Source organism: Erithacus rubecula (assembly GCF_903797595.1).
Source record: "Erithacus rubecula genome assembly, chromosome: 3".
In the NCBI taxonomy this organism is placed as follows: domain Eukaryota; kingdom Metazoa; phylum Chordata; class Aves; order Passeriformes; family Muscicapidae; genus Erithacus; species Erithacus rubecula.
This window is the reverse complement of record NC_136689.1, coordinates 31,387,951-31,405,287: the sequence shown is the minus strand read 5'-3', so window position 1 is coordinate 31,405,287 and position 17,337 is coordinate 31,387,951. Positions and strand designations below refer to the sequence as shown.

At 35.2% G+C, this 17,337-nt stretch overlaps 1 protein-coding gene across 3 annotated transcripts in view; it reads right to left on the bottom strand.

The window, feature by feature from the left end:
* Positions 1-17,337, bottom strand: part of DGKB (diacylglycerol kinase beta) — a 326,673-nt gene that overhangs the window by 308,067 nt on the left and 1,269 nt on the right. The window lies entirely within an intron of this gene.

The following is a 17,337-nucleotide window of genomic DNA, read 5'->3' as shown; positions in this document are numbered from 1 at the left end:
TCTGTAAGTCACTCAGTTTACTTATGTCCATTTTGGTATAGCTCATGTCATTAAAAAAAATAAAAAAGAGAGAAAATTTTTCTATTTAAATTTGTTACTTAAAGCCATTCCATAAGAAGTTCTTTTTCCAATTATAAAGTTATACTTCATCAACAAACAGAAGTTTATTGAGAAAGCCTTTCAGCAAAGATCATCTAAAGGCTCATATACTCTCCATCTTCAAACATATTATTATATTTTTATTATTAAAATAACATTAACTTAAAATCAACTTGCTTATATGTCCCAATGCATATTCTTGGAACTGATTTTGCTGTACCCCAGAAATCTTCATAATTAAGAGGTTTTGCTTATATTTGCAATAAATCAAGACAGCCTCTCTGTTTTCTCATTTGAGGCATGCCATGTAACATGTGGTGTTTTACCCAAGAAAAAATTAGTATTAGCCACAATAAGAAGAAGTAAACAAATAAAAATCACCACTGAGAAAGTAATGCACTCTCAGGTGATGTGCATCCATACAAACCTGTGTTTCAGAATTTGAGGTACTATTGTTTACATTTAGCTGCTTAGACAGCACAAGCAGAAATTCCAGAGTTAAAATTAACTATCCAAGTGAAATTTTGCCACCTGGGGAATCTATTGCTTTTGTGACCTGAACTATGGTGTCTGCACTTTGACATTCAGTGCCTAAATATATTTCATTTTTCTGCTCATTCTTTCCAACCTGGCTATAGCAATGGAACAGACAAAAAATGTAAAGTGATAACAAGGATGTAATTAGTAGTTATGTGCTTGTGTTATAAAAGCAGAAACTGAGATAAGATTTACTCACTGGAGGGGAGCAATGACATCCAGGGAGACTTTGAAAGACTTATGAGGTGGGTCCATGCAAACCACATCAAGTTCAACAAGACTGAGTACAAGGTGCCAAACCTAGGTCAGGACAGTTCCAAGCACAAACAGGCTGGGCAGAGAATGGACTGAGAGCAGCCATGGGAGAAAGACTTGGGGTTTTCAAGGACAAGCAGCACATGACCCAGCAATGTGCACTCACATCCCAGAAAGCCAACTGCATCCTGACTGCATCCAGAGCAGTGTGGCCAGCAGGGCAAGGAGGGGATTCTGCCCCAGCTGCAGGGCTGCATCTTCCTAAACAGCCCCAAACATGGACATGGACCTACTGGAGAGAGCCCAGAGAAGAGACACAAAATGATCAGAGGGCTGGAGTCCCCATCCTATGAAGACAGAGAACGTTGAGGCTGTTGGGTGAAGAAGGCTCCAGGGAAAACATGCAGCAGCATTCTGGTAACTAAGGGGGTCCTACAAGAAAAATTACTTTTTACAAGTGCAGATAGCAATAGGGAAAGGGGAACTTTAAACTGGCAGAGGGTGGGTTTAGGTCAGATATTAGGAAGAAATTTCTTAAAAGGTGACTGGTGAAGCAGTGGAATGTGTTTCCCAGAGAGGTGATGGAAGCCTCATTCCCAGAATTCAGGGTCAGGGTGGATGGAGCTTTGAGCAGCTTGGTCTGGTGGAAAGTGTCCTTAACAACGGTTGAGGGCTGGAGGCTTGAAACTACATGACCTATAAGGTCCTTTCCAACCCAAAGCATTGTATGATTCTGTGACTGTATCACAGACAAGAGAATAGTACAGACAGCTCTTTTAAGTACAAGGAATAGAAAATAAAGATTAAAAAAAAAAAAAAAGATAAATATTCCAATTTACAGAAAGGAAGTGAGGAACTGAAATAATAAAAATTAATATAGACCTAGTGGTGAATTTTTACAAATTAATAGATCTCAACTGGCATTATTTATTTCCAAAGTCATCAGACACACTGAAGCATTTGTTTTTAAATAATTTGCTTGCTGTCACACAGAAAGCATGTGTGGAAAAGTCAGGAACTGAACTGAGATTTATAAGTGAATATATCTGAACACATACACTCTGCTAACTTATGTGAGTAAAAGAGTTGTACTTCCCAACAGCTTTATTTTTGTCTATCATGTCAAGTTGGAATTGATAAATTTAAGTCTAAATGCCTAAAAAATGTATTAACTAATTTAAAATAGAGCTGTAGATTATAAAAATTATCATGGACATCTCATTAACCAAGCCTCAGACTTTAATTAAAATTCCCTGTCTCTCATGTACAGATAACTTTAACTAATTCACTATTAATTAACACATGGAGCAGTTCAAAGGAAGTAGATACTTTTGTTGAAACCTTGTCATTCACATATTTAGCTACATATACACAACAAGAACACCATTCCAGAGATGCAGGGCTCTATTTGGATGATTTGAGGTGTATGCTGGGGTTTGCTTCAGGGTCCTGGTTTTGCAGTCACCCATGCTGGGTTCTGAACAATGTGCCAAAACCAAATACAGATCACTTTGTTTTGAATCTCAACTGCTGTGCTGCCTTTTCCCATGAGAGAAGAACAGGTATGTACGTGAAGAAGGATAAACAGAGATTATGAAAAAGCTGGTGCTGCTTGGAGTACAAAACTGTAAATTGCCAAATTCTCTGTTTTTGGAAGTAAAGGAGTACTCAGTGCATTTAGCCTTTTTCAGATTTTAGCCTTCTTAGATACACAAAACAAAAGATTATTCAAGAGATTATTATAGATGTCTAATGTTTGCTAGCAGTTTCCAGTTCTCAAGGTTCCCAGGCACAAACTGCATCACTGGGTTTAGCTTACATTTCTTAAATTGGCACAACTAAAATAAGAAAGTTATTTCTTTTGGCATCTTAGAAGAATTAAAAACATTTATTTAGTATACTTAAAAAATTCACTGAAAAATAAACTGTTGTAAATATATGTACACCATATGTTTATGTTTCCTGTTTTCACTTTTATTCAAGGTATGTTTTATTGAACATTACTGTTATCCTGTCACTGTTAGTATTTTAGAAACCTACCTATGATACAGGTGAAACTCTGGACATAAATATTTCTTTACAGATACACCAGAATATTCTGAAGAAAATAAGAAACATTTCATGTTCTTCTGCATATTTCATCCCTACTTCAATTATTCAAAAAAATTATATAGCCTTTTTAATAACAAGTAATAAAAACAAAAGCAGATCTCCTACAACAATATTGCTTAATTAATCACTAAGTCCAAGTTAGCACAGATAGTAGACAAGATAAATACTTCCACTAATGATTTGTGAACCAGAAAGATTACTCCATAGTATTTCTATTTTGTTATCTGTGCAGTATTCCTTTGCTTTATGGCCTTAAAATCTATACATATGGAATAAAATGTTCTAGTAAACAGTATTAACAAAAAATGTATATTCTTTTTCTGCCAAAAAAGTGAATCACAGAATCACAAAGTTAGAAGAGACTTTCAAGATCGAGTCCAAGGGGAGAAAGATCAAGCATGTCTTCTTGACAGTCATAATTTCAGACAACACTGCATTTATTGATGTTTAAAATTTTGTTCAGGACACTAAGTAGCTAAGTATTCCTGAATAGTCAGAGCAGTTACAGTACCAGCATTTTCAAAATACTCCAAAAGCCCCAAAATTACTGAAAATAGAAGACTTGCTTGCTTGGCAGAGTTATGCATACTTTTCAGATTTATCAAATGTTGCAAAAACACTTCTTCTCTTTTATGGGACATCACGATTGCTCCATTTGTGGTAAATTTGCCCTAAGACAAAGAATTTTCCAAAGAAAATTGCATTACAATGGCCCACATCATGCCATCTGTTTTAAAAACTCTCCAGTGATTTCCACAGAGGATAGTCTTAAAAAATAAATGGAACAACATGTCCCAAAGTACTATCTTTACCTAGCTTAAATACTTTTCATGAAAAATATTCTGAAACATTTAGAAAGCTGTAACATTACCAATAAGTTATGCCCTTAATATTCATCTATTCCCAAATGGGTGAGTAGGGTTGATGGACTGACTGTGACTGTGGGAAAGAGCTCCATGGCTGCAGAGCAGGTAATGATCCCCACAATGCAGGGGCTGCATGGGGAGTGCCCCAGCTTTCCCAGCTTCTCCTGCTGTTCCCTTCCCTTCCACTCACAGCCCACCACTAACACCCTGTGCTGCTGTGGCAGCTGCAGAACAGCCAAGAGCATCATTCATGTCTGAAAAAAGGAGGCAGCCGTGGAGCCACAGTCCTGGAGAGGCCAGAAGGCCATGAGCACAAAGTCTGGGATCTGACAGTCTAATATTACCCTCACATTTAAGCTTACCATCTCAGTCCTCACAGGAGATACACTACAAACAGTGCAGGAGACGCAGCCACACAAAGGCACATGGACAGGGGGAGGGAGTGGGACAATTCTTTTAGCCTGTATCAACACCAAACAAACTTCATCATGCCAAATACATTAAATGCACCTCACCTTGCCCCACAGAACATCAAGAAAGGAAAATATATTGTCACATCTCTCTTTTAAAACTACTTCTCAGAGTGCAACTATAAATTTTAATACTGTAAAAATGCCACAAACTTCCTTCTTTGGTTACTTTTGAAAATGAGATCTCTGTAAAACACCAAAGTGTGCATAAAGTTCAGATTTCTGATTATATAAACAAATACTTTATATAAAGAAGCAGACTATCCTTATTTACACTGCACTAGAGCTGTTGCTTTATAACAGATACACAGAGGAACATGCCCAGAAATTCTCTGGTGAACTCATCTGAAACCCCTTTCAAAAGAACAATAACCTTCTGCATCAGTACAGCTTCATATTATCTCACATCTGATTTACAAATAGAACAAAAGTTCCTATGAACTTCATTAAATGGTTGTTATCTAATAATTCCAATCTTTTCATAGCACAACCAATGTTCTTAGATTCAATATACATCTTGGGTGTTTAGAATTACTATTTATATCTATAAAATTTGACTAACAAATACTAATAATCTAACTCCCATCCTCCACACAGCACATATAAAACGTCACTGGCTTTGCAATACCACTTCACATGGGTGATCTGGGTTTGGGACTGCTCTGGTTTGGATTTGTTTGAATATGAATGATGTAAGGCAGCATTTCTTTTTTATATTTAGAATGGCTTTAGTCATGCAGAAGATATGCCTGTCAAAATAGATCCAAACTGGAATAGTAGCAATAAAAAAAAATGACATGCAAAACATAATAAAAAATTTCTAACAACTTGACATAAAATCATAGTAATTGCAACATCAACATGAAGACATTTTTCTTTCAATTGCCAAAGAACCTTTTAAGCCTTTGACACCTTCCAGACATGAGAGCCTCCAATTTATCCTTGATCCCAGTGTGTTCCTTTCTTCTGAGCATCACTTTACATCTTTCTAACTGGACGTTGCTCACTCACCACAAGAGTTTGTTTGTTCCTCTTGGGCTCTGGAATCCACGAGGGGCTCAGTTTATGCCCTCAAAGATTGCTTGCTCTACCCATTCCAAAGCCACAGCACATTGCCTCACACACAGACTGTGAGCATCCTGTCTCCTTCAGGATGAATGTGGCCTCCTTGAATTTTCCACCTCCCATTCTCACATCCTTGTGATCCAAGAGGACTCATCAGCGGGCAGTGTTCCTTCTCTGCCTGAACAAGTTGTGATCACTAGGTTTCCACTCAGGTCAACAGGTTTCTGAAAAACCCAATGGCATTTCCAGAGTATCTCTCAAACACACAATCGTTTATCACTGTGTTTTAACCTATCAAGAAAACAGTTCTGAACACCTCTCTCACATACACACACAAAAGGGGAGGGGGGAAATTACAGATTATATTCAGTTGTGCTGGGTTGTTCTACCAACTTTTACTTCTCCTTTGCTTTGGCAGCCAATCTTATCTTCTCTCACAATGATCCTCAGAGTGCAATGTATACAAATAATACAGTCCATTCCTTCATTTGAAAAGCAAAGACTCATTCAACTCCAAGACCTTTGTCTAAGAGCTGCTCACTTTTACACACTGCTAAATTTTATCCACAGCACTCAGTAAACAGGAAAGCAGAATGACTCTTCACATATCACTAACTGCTTTAATCATCCCAAGTACAAAAGTAAATATTTTGATATGGAAATACAGCCAATCCACACTGAAAGAAAAGGTAAATCAAGTATGACTGTGCATAAGAATCTGGGCAGTAAAAGGATACAGCAAACTCACTATCCCCTACATCAGGTCTGTACTAGCCAAAGTAAGTGTAGAAAATGAAAGAATACATAATTAAGTCAAACACATGAAAACAGCCTCAAGTTTTACTGTAATTCCATTTCAGAAGAGTGGGGCAGAGTGGGAGAAGCCCTCATCTGCTCTTTAAGTCAAGAATTATTGAGGAAAACATATTGTAATGCTTTCTCTTTTCCTCCTTCATTTCCTAGACATGCCAGTTTCCCTCAACCTTGGGACACAAATACATTCACAGCCAAACACACACACACACAAAAAAAAAACCAAAAAACCAAAAAACCAAAAAACAAACAAAAAAAACCCCAAAAAAACCCAACCCAAAACAAAACCAGAAAAACCCAAAACCCTGTGAAATAGGTGGTCTGGGGAGTAGAAATTCAGTTTCTCTCTGCTGTGGTTGCCTCCACCATATCTCCACTAGCAGTGCCTCTTCACTGAGGTGAGCCCCAAGCAGGTCCCAGTTTCAAAGTTCCTAATCCCCCGAGTGCATTATCAACATCCAGTGGAAAAGAAAAGCAGGAACAGCTCAAGGACATGGAAATGGAGGTGGCAGCAGCAGAGATGTAAAAACCAGGGCTGCAGGGGCAGACAGAGGATGCAAGATGGAAGATAAAACAGACACAGTTATAACTTTCTTCAGCTGCTCTTCTGGTGGAGGAAATGTTTGAGGAAATGTAACAAGTATTTCTTGCAAAATATTATAAAAAATCATGGACAATAAGGGAAATAACTCTGAGCTGAGCTGATCTGATGCACATTTCACTGACTCTATGCTTCTATGGTGTAGGGAAAGGCTTACACATAAATTAACATTTTTCATTTACAGATATTGTTCTATGTATGACTGAATATGTGTTTTCACGTTGTATGAGAATTATATATTGTTACTAAAGAATTCTCTGGATTATATATTGGTATGTTTTTGTATTTCTAAGATTCTTACTATCACAGCATCTATACAACAGAAAAAAAACTATTTAGCAATGTGGAGCAGTATACAGAAACAACAGTGGTCTAAGACAGAGGGCTGTATCTGAGAGTGATGACTGAAATTTTAATTTTCCAAGAATTACTATATATATTTTACACATTTCTAGAAAACAGAATTTTAAACAGTTTCAATATAGCGAGATGAAGACAAATTGAAAAATAATTTACAAGGTCAAGCTCAGAGGCTGGAATTCATCATGATCTGACCTAACTCCCTCAGAGCACGAGCAGGTTAGAAGCATATCTGCATATCTGCTTTCCAGGCATCTGCTAAAAGGGCAATGACCCAAATACAGCTTGGAGAAAATACACAGAAAATAAACTCACAACACCAGAGGTCACACCTCAATAGCAAGAATTATGATGCACTGATTTTAAACTATACATAATTTTTCATCAAAATTTCGAAGTTTAAGAAACATTGGTCATATCTCAGAATATTTAGAGTAAGTAAACTTTAAAATGAGTAGGAATAGGAGTCTAAGAGCATCAGCCTTCCCTATTTACCACCGCCTTCCTTTAAATATTCACCCTCTTAAATTCAGATCCATAGACTAATACAATCATTTGACAACACTCAATATTCATTAATTTTACTAGTCCAGAAACTTTTCAACAGTTTTTTACTAAAGACATATCTTTCTGAGCTAAAACTGCTAAGATTTCATTGTAATGTAAATTCTTATATTGTACACCTAACAAGGGGCACAGGTCTCTCTCATTAGTTCAAACCATGAAATACCAGACAATATTTCTCTTTGATTTATACAACATGCCACAGAACTGTAGCTCTTAGTAAAAGGATTTAAAAAATTATGTAATTCCAAGCTACATACTTTATAAGCATTATTATTTAAAAGCATTATAAATAATGATGAGTAGTTCATGCAGAATGATTTATAGGAAATACATCACTTTCAATTAAGTGTGATCACCAAATCCACAGAAGTACAATCCTTGGAAATAGCCTCTCAGTGTGAATAGTCACACTTAAAAATTAAGATGTAATGTTGTTTACACCTTCTTCAATATTTAAAATATGAGACCTCAAAAAATTATGGCAGTAACAGCTTTGCTTAAATATATTCAGAGATGAGCACAGAAGGCAGACAGATGCAGTATTAGATTTTATTCTAAATTAAAATTGTCTAAGTATTAAGTCCTTTCTTCTTGTAACATTTTAATGACTTACTCATGTATTATAAATCTTAGGTTATGTTTTAGACTCCTTAGGGACATCCTGTGGCTTCTGGGAAGGGTGTGCAAAATTCAGGCTCAGTGAATCCCAATCTGCCCAAGGTATCTAATGATGTTTCCTGAGGCTGGAAATGACTAGGCCCAATGGTCCATGTGATCAACTCCAACTCCATGCTCCCACTGCTATATGAAAAGAGGATGACCATGGTGATGTTGATTAAAGAAAAAAAAAAAAAAAAAAAAAAAGAAATATTGCAATATAATGCCAAATATTTAGTAGCAATGCATACATACATAGCCCCAGTTACAGAACTGGCTTCTGCTGGGCGTATGATCAAAATAAAAACATTCGTCATGTACTGGACTCATTCAGATCTAACGTGACCCCAGCCAGGGTTAGTCACTTGGGTTGGAACTCTTTATCTAACTATCACTTCAAAGTGCAATTCCTGTAAGTAACTAAACTGACAGACAGATTCTGACAGTTATAAATTTAATCATGTTCACAAATGCAATGAATAGTTGCTGCCATATGCAACATATAGTCAATAGAAATTTAAATAGAAGGTATGCATACTTATATAAACACTAACATGTTCTAAATAAAAAAAGTCCAAGTACTTATGGACTATGCAACAGAATATTTTATATTAGTTAAGATTACAAGATTGGAGAACAGAGAAAAGCAAAAAAAGTAAACATTTCAAAAATGTGTGACAAACGATATTGTTGCATAGGGTATCTTTAAAAAAAGAAGTTCACTATGTATTATTCACAAGGAAAAATAATCCTTTTCCAATGGACTAATAAGTCATTATTCTAGTTGTTATTATATCCATACCAATGAAATATTTAACACAGACTCCAGAATGTTTTTAAGGGTAGGTGCAGGAAAAGTTTCAAAGTTGAAACTGAATTTAGGTATGATATAGGGACTAAATCCTCTTAGAGTCTGATTTTCTTTTCTCTTGCTTGCTAATGCTATCCTCCACTTTCCACTTGAATAGATTTATACATCTCAGCATTGATAAATCAAAAGTAACATACATTTAAAAAAATTGTAGTAATACACTTAAAGTGATGACCAGTGAGCTCATCACTGATGAATTACCACTCAGAAATATCATAAAAAATTGGGATTATAATCAGAAAAGATGAGCTCAGTGCTTGACAGCATTCAAAAATACAAGTATTCAGAAAAAAAAAATCTGAATCAAACTATTTCATTGTATAGATCCCTGGTATATTCGCATTCTGAATAACACGCAGAGCTTTTTTGGATTTGCAAATTGATTACAGCAGAACTGCAAAAAGAAAACAAAAAAGATGAAACATAAAAGAAGAGTACATTAGAATTCTTCCATCTTCAAAATTAAACAGGCTTATCTCAGATATCTGTGAAGTAATAAATGCGTACTGAGTGTTGGAACCTGAAGGAACACTCTGGACATCCTCAGCCTATTCTTCTATTATTTTCTGGATAATCACTATTAGGAGACATCATACTAGTCTAGACAGACTTTGATCCAGTAAAGCTATCCCTATGCATTTTAAGGTATTTAATAATATTATGAGGCTTTTAAAGCATTAATTCAGAAAGGTTATGCTGTCATGAACATTCTTTCCTTCCCTCCTCTTCTTCCATTCTATTAGGCTATCTTAAAACAAGAAATATTCAGTGGAGTATGTGTTAAATCTGAAGAATCAATGACAACATTGTTGAAGACAAGGTAAGACACTATTATCTTCTCTTTTTCAACACCCACAGGTTGAAAATCATTACCACAGCTGTTCTGCCTTCAAGTGCTTGATTTTTTTAACAGTTTGAAATCTCCAAACTTTGTGCTTTGCACAAGGAACATTCCTTTAAACAGCCACACCATTTCTTGCATATCCTTGAAACATTTAAATGGCTGTAGAAGACACTGGTTTAAAGTCTTTGAGATATTTTTAGGTTACATAAAGAAAGTAGACATACAGGTTCAATGCAGTTCTGTACATTGTCTAGATGTCCATCAAACACAGAATTGGATGAAATAAATTTTTATATTAGCATGCAATAAAAAAGTGATTCATATTAATTTGTTATTATGAAGCATAATTATCAACATACATGTTGATATGAAAACACAAGGCTCAGAAACAAGATGTCATATTGGGATATGTTCATCCAGTTCCCTGGAGAGGAACAGCATTTTATTCCTGCATGGGTTAATAATTTTCTCTCAGCTTAAAAGAGATGGCACCTGCTCTGTCAAATACATATTTGCATTTCCAAAGAATGAGAGCAGCAAATAAGACAAGGGGAGGAGTAATGAAACTTTTCCCGAATAAATTAAAGAACTCTACATGGGGAAGGGATGAAGCATTTGAATCTGAATGAAAACTGCAGAATATGGCAAGAAACATGTGCAAGAATTGGAAAACCTTCCCTGCTTGTGATGCTCTCCATTGAAAACCGGCCAAGAGTGTAAATAATGCAAGACAAACTGGAGCTTGACCGAACAGCAAATCCAAGGAGTTGTAACTTGTGAGGATACACAGATTTTGACCTGATTTTAGTACAAATAAACAAAGCAAGAATGGCTCAGTTCTACAATTGCTGTCATTAAAAGTCCATGTTCCACAGTAGTTTATTTTGGATTTTGAAAGTGATGCTTTTATTTAATTTTTCTTTAAGATGGTAGATGAATTATGGATGAATTACAGATGCTTTCAAGGTTTCTGGACGATGAAAGCATTACTCCACCCCCGTAGGTGTTTTTATCTTTTTAGTTAGGGTCCTGGACTAATCATGCAGAACTCACTGTCTCCATATATCATCATATTAGAATACTGAAAGGTCATCTCCTCCTTCAGAAGGACAGCATTTTGAGCCATTAATGTAGGATCCAAAATGAAAAAAGCTTCACAGAGTGACCACAGTTATCAGGTATGTGCCCTGAAACTAAGGTCAGAGGGAGTATGGCCTAAACCTTGAAGGAGTACTCTTAAAATATTTTTCTATAGACCATTTATTCTTTTAGTTTCCTTTAAGGCTACCTGCTTGTTAAACTACACCAAAATATGACCTAATATGTTCCTGTTAGCTGGAAAACTGTATTTGCAAGATTCTACAAATTCTTCTGTCATTGACAGATAACCTACTCTGACTTCATCAGCTCATCAGACCTAAATAATAACACACAAAAATTCTTAAAAGAGGCTTGAATAACTTCTTGTTCACTAAACAGGCAACTAGATATAAGTACTGGATCTTTATCAACACCCTTTTTCTTAACACCAACAGAGATACGTGAAAATCACCACCCTGGTGAACTGTGCAATAAAGGGTAGAAAAATATATTGAACACTCATAGAAACTGGTTTTGTAGTTTCTGGGTGAATATTTATAGGAAACAGACCGAGACAGAACATAAAGCTTTTCTACAAGTAACTTGAAATTACAAAAGTGAAACATTTAATAACATGATATTTTACAATGTGAGGAAAACAAAATAACTACTTGGCATTCTAAATTTTAAAAGGAAGTAGAAGAATATTCTTATCAGAGTACTATACTGTTTTTAACATCTAATATTCAAAGCTGGGAGTTTTCCCAGGATTCCTCTAGTCCTTCTACTTTTATGAAATAAGTTGTGTCAACAGCACTAAGCCTAGCAAAGGGCAGTGAAAATTTTTATATCTCTGCTATATAAGATCATATTGTTTAGAAGGTTTGAATTTTTTAATGCAGAAGTTGTCAGGCTGTTTAAACATAAACATCTTCATTGGTTCTTTTAAAGTAAAAACAGGTAAAATGACCCACTGTACTTCCTGAGCAGAAGTAGCTGGAGTACTACTCTGTTTTAGATTTACAACAGCATAGGAAGATAAACCTTATCACAGATGCAGTAGTTTTTCAATGTGTATGACATGTAGAACACTTTTAGAAAAGACTGTAATTTTATTTTTCATTAAAAAGTACTGCTGCAATATTTTATATCAACAATGAATTAAGACTTTTAATATTTTTTGGTAAAATCATACCATAGTCATGTTTTTGGGGCATGAAGAAAAATAGAAATGCTCCAGACTACTTGTTTATTTAGATATGTTTAAAAATAGGTCCTTTGATATTTAACTTCTGGTACATGGCCCATTCTAATAAGCTACTGTTTTAAGGCTATTTTACTCTGTGTTTATATTCAGGATTGCATGGAGAAGACTGGATACTTTCTTAGGAGTTCAATTCTTTCTTACCTTCCTAGCTGAGGAAATATCCAAGGCTATAATTTATCTCACACAAAGACAGATGTCTTAAAATGAGATTTTAAACTGTGAACAAGTCACACCAGCCAGGAACCCTTTATAATGAATTGAGAGACCTGGATACATCCAGAATGTGCTTCAACTGACCTATAAAGGATGCTCATCTTAAAATTAAAATTTCCCCCAGCAGGTGCTTTTGACTTTCCATTAGTAATAACAGGGGAGACAGAAGGTAACCAGATGGTATTCAGATATTGAACAGAAGACACAGTGAACCCCTTAATGTATATTTCTAACAATTTTGAAACTTTGTTTCTAAATGATGACAAAGTTATCAAAATCTAAAGAAACAGACAAAGAAAACACTTTGAGGAAAGTATTCTAGGGGTGTACAAAAGCAGCAATCTGGTAACAGAAAGGAGTTTAATCAAGTTTTATATATCTAAACATAAACCTTTTCACAGAGTTCTTTTAAATTTTAGAAAAAGATTTTCACTGAAGATTAAAAAGAAAAAAAAAAACTGAAAAAGGAAAAAAGTAGGCATTTATTTCCTTTTGTTTGCTTAATTCATTCCTGGTTATAATCACGTATCTTTCAGTTTTCATCTACTTCAGTATTAAATTTTTTGCTGTAAATGTTAACTCTTTTTTTTATTATTCTCTTTTTTTCCTTCTTCCCTTCTTAAAATCTATTTCTGACATAGTATTGCTTCCCATTCACTTGATTAATTAATAAATTAATGCAGGAAACAGGAGAAAATCCATAATTAGGGAGGAAAAAACTGCAGCAGACCCTTGAGTCTCAGGCTGCAGTGGTTCATATTCTTATGTCTAGGCCATAATCTCTATAGCCTAGATTCAGAAGAAAACACTACTTTTCCTTTAAGGAGACAAGAGAGCAAAATTTGCTGATTTCACACCACCTGAGATTTTCTCCTAGGCTGATACAGCTGCCTTACTATTTGCAATTCCTCTATTTGACTTAAATTTAGCTTATCAGTTCTCTAAGACCACAAACATACAAATATGTCACTGCATAGAAAAGACACATATACTTCAAGAGCATTCAGGACTGATTACAGGTAATTTCTAAACTCAAATCAGTGTATAAATCAGAAGTGTCCACCTGGGGAAAAATTTAGACTAAAGAGAATACATTTGACTAATTGCTTTTGCTTTATACAATATGTTTTAAAAGACAAATGAGAAAAGAAAGGCATTTCTATCAACTATGTGAGTTTTCCCAATTCCCTGACTAAACCAACAGTACATTGGAATGCTTCATAATATCCACAAGGCAATCCAAAAGGCAAGAAAAGCACCATGTCACAGAAGAAGACTCAGAGACTTGGATGCACCAATATAAACTTTAAAAATTTTCATCACATCTCTGTTGAGATTGTTACTACTGCAAGGACTAGAGAGGGAGCTTCTTATTACAATGACTGAGCACTAGATATCTCATTGAATGTCTAATAAAAAAAAAAAAACATAATTTCAAACCAAGTAATCAAAATGTGGCTGAAAATCAGCCTGAAGATAATTAAATAATTCATGGCATTTGTATTAACTAAATACTTCTGCCACCATAAAAAAGTCACTCCTAAAATCCTTAACAAAGAAGTATCCAGAAGTCACTTTAGTCATGATTTACTATGGTAAACAACAAACATCTAAAAATAGAGAGCTAACCGGTCCCCAGAACTGGAAGTCTAATTAGTAGCACTGAACTGACAAACATGTCTACAACTCTGCTTGTTTTTGTTTAATTTACTTTTTAAAAAAATCATTTAGGGCAAAACAATAGTTTCAGAGTTGTACACTTACATTCCAAACTTGTATTAAGGGGTAGGACAAGAAATAATTAAACAGCCTCTAAATACTTACATTTGTTAAGCTTTTAAACTTGTTTAAACTAAATATATCCCTTCAGGGCTAAACTGCTGCAAATATTATTCAGAGAAGTCTTTTATTTTCTTCAGAAAATTAAAGAAGAAAATGTGCTCTACATTGCATAAATCTGTTTTACAGTGTGTTTGGGGACAGTTACTCATCTCAATTTCAACTAAATAAATAAATATTTACTTCTCGACTTCCTAAATTAGCCAAATTACCTGCATCAGATCATTTCTATCCATAGCAAAAGTATTGTTAGTATACTGGAAACTAGGTCAAGTTGACAAAATCAAGATATCAGTTTCAAAGCCCAAATTTTCAACTTCTTCTCACTCTTTTAGGGAAGGTATTAAAAATAACTACAATTCTCAAACTCTTCTCAGTGAGACCCAGCATGTCACTTCTTCAGCTTTCCAGTATGGTCAATTTTCTGGTTTAGCTACAAAAGTAGAACCCAAAGAGAAACTTAGTAATAAAATACTGTTACAAAAACTAAAGTTATCAACAAGTAATTGCCTAAAGTCTTCTATTACTGTTTCTAATTACTTCTTAAGTGCCACAGGAAACAAACTGACTGTAGAAACTCCCAACTGAAGGTCGAGAGATCCTTTACATGCATTCTTGTCACAAAACGATTGTTTTAACCTTTTATACCAACTCCTATTGATTAAGCTGGCTGTGAAATGCTACAATTCCTTCAGAGTAACACTTGGAACCCAACCTACACAAGTGTAAAAAAATTGGGAATCACATCCAGAGCAAGGTACAGTCCATATTCTTGATATCGTTTTCACTCTAGACATTAATGCAAAGCTCGGTTGGGAATTCCCGAGCCAGGCTGCAAACTTTACTTGGTAACAACAAGCTGTAGGGAGCTTCCAGGAGCTTTTCATCCTTTTCTCCCACAGCACTGCACAGTATTGATGTCTCCCACATTTGACTGGGAGAACTTCATCACAACTTTAAAATAAACATAAATATCTTTCACAAGTACCTTCTCCTTTCCACAGGTAGAAGTCTGGCTGAAATTCTTTGATCCAGCACACCAAACCACACAATAAGATCAATTGTTTCAGTAACCCACTCCCTTACAAGCATCACCATTCTTCCATAATTTCAGGTATGGCTGAAAATCTTTCATCATCCACTTTTCATCGAGGCCTTTTAAAAAGGCTTGTTAAAAGATTTTAAAGACTTGCATGCAGAAGGCTTAACTTATCAATGATCTAATAAAGGTTGTAACAATTCAAAGAGAATGAAACATCTTATCTATGCTCAAGTAGCCTTGGACAATGCTCTTAGTCACACAGTTTTGTTTTAAGTAATCCTGTGAAAAGCAGAGAGTTGGATTCAATGATCTTTATGGATCACTTAAAACTTGAGATATTCCATGATTCTGTGCTATAAACTGTTAGTTTTTCTTATATTAAATATCAAGCATGACTTCAGGCCATTATCTTTCATTCTATATGTGCCATTCACAAGAACTCAGGGATGCTGACATGCACACACAGAACAAAAGACGCCCAGTCCAGCTATCCAGCCAGCTGACGGAAGTTTTCCAGTATTAATCTATTACTGCCTTTACTCCCAAATGTGCTATTTACACTCTGCTTTATCAAAATGCTGTTCTAACAGGTTTCCCACAACTCTTATAATTTTCTTTATTCGTATTTCAGCAATCTCACTCCATAGGCAAGAGGTACCTAGACCTATAGTGACACCTGAATGACAGTTCCAGAGAAGAAAGAAATAGTGCAGGACCTCTTTATAAGTAACAATCTATTATCTAGTGCTCTTTAAAACAATTAACTTCATTACTTTCATACTGCATGAACTCCTAAAAAAAAAATCTGTTCATTCATGCATTGCTCCTGAATACTGGTCAAGACACTTATAGCTGTCTAGAAAAGAAGATTTCAACTGGTACATACCAATTCATATATACTTCTTCCTTAAAAAAAATATAAAAAAAGGGGGTTTTCCTAAACCTGCCTAGGAACAGCAACTTCAGAGGTTTGCAGGCCCCTAAATTAGATGAACACAATTGGACCCAAATATTTCAAATCCACAGTGTAAAATATATCACTCCACAAACATTTCAGACTATTGAGTAATTGTTCCAGGCCTTCCCTGCCATAATAAACAACAAAGTCCTTCTACCTTGACAAATTAACAAGAGACAAGAGAAGTCCCTGGAGGAAAGTGCTGCTTGTGATGCCCCATGTTTCTGTATGCTTGTTTTCCTCCTGTACCAGATAAACATTTCAGGCTCTGAGCAATACTGGATTACCACTTTGGGGAGAAACAAAGGGAGTTATTTCCTGTCATGTTATCCATAAAGCACAGCACAAGTCTAGTCATTTGGGAATGGATATTAGGTTCTTGGTATGGATTTTTTTTTTTTTTCTGGACGCATAATGACTTTCTAAATATGTGCATCATACCATTCAAGTGCAAAGAAGAACTATTATCTTGCTACATTAGGTCATTTAACCTAAATGGGAGTAGGAAATGTCGAGTAGCTCTTAAAAAAACTTAAAAGACCACATCTCCTGCTACATTTACTGGTTTTTCCCATCCTGTTGCATTGCCTTTTTTATTTTATGATAGGGTTGCATAAGTTTTCCATTTTTTTTTTCTAAACTTACATCAACCACATAAAAGTGCTTTTGAAAATTTATATAGTATATTTGAAAATTTATAAAGTTCTACCGAAATTTGTAGAAAAACAGTCAAACAACAAAGAACTGAAGACCCTACAATCTGCTTGTTTAGCTATGGAAAAATAATACCTACAATACAGTAATCTGATGAGAAAACCTTT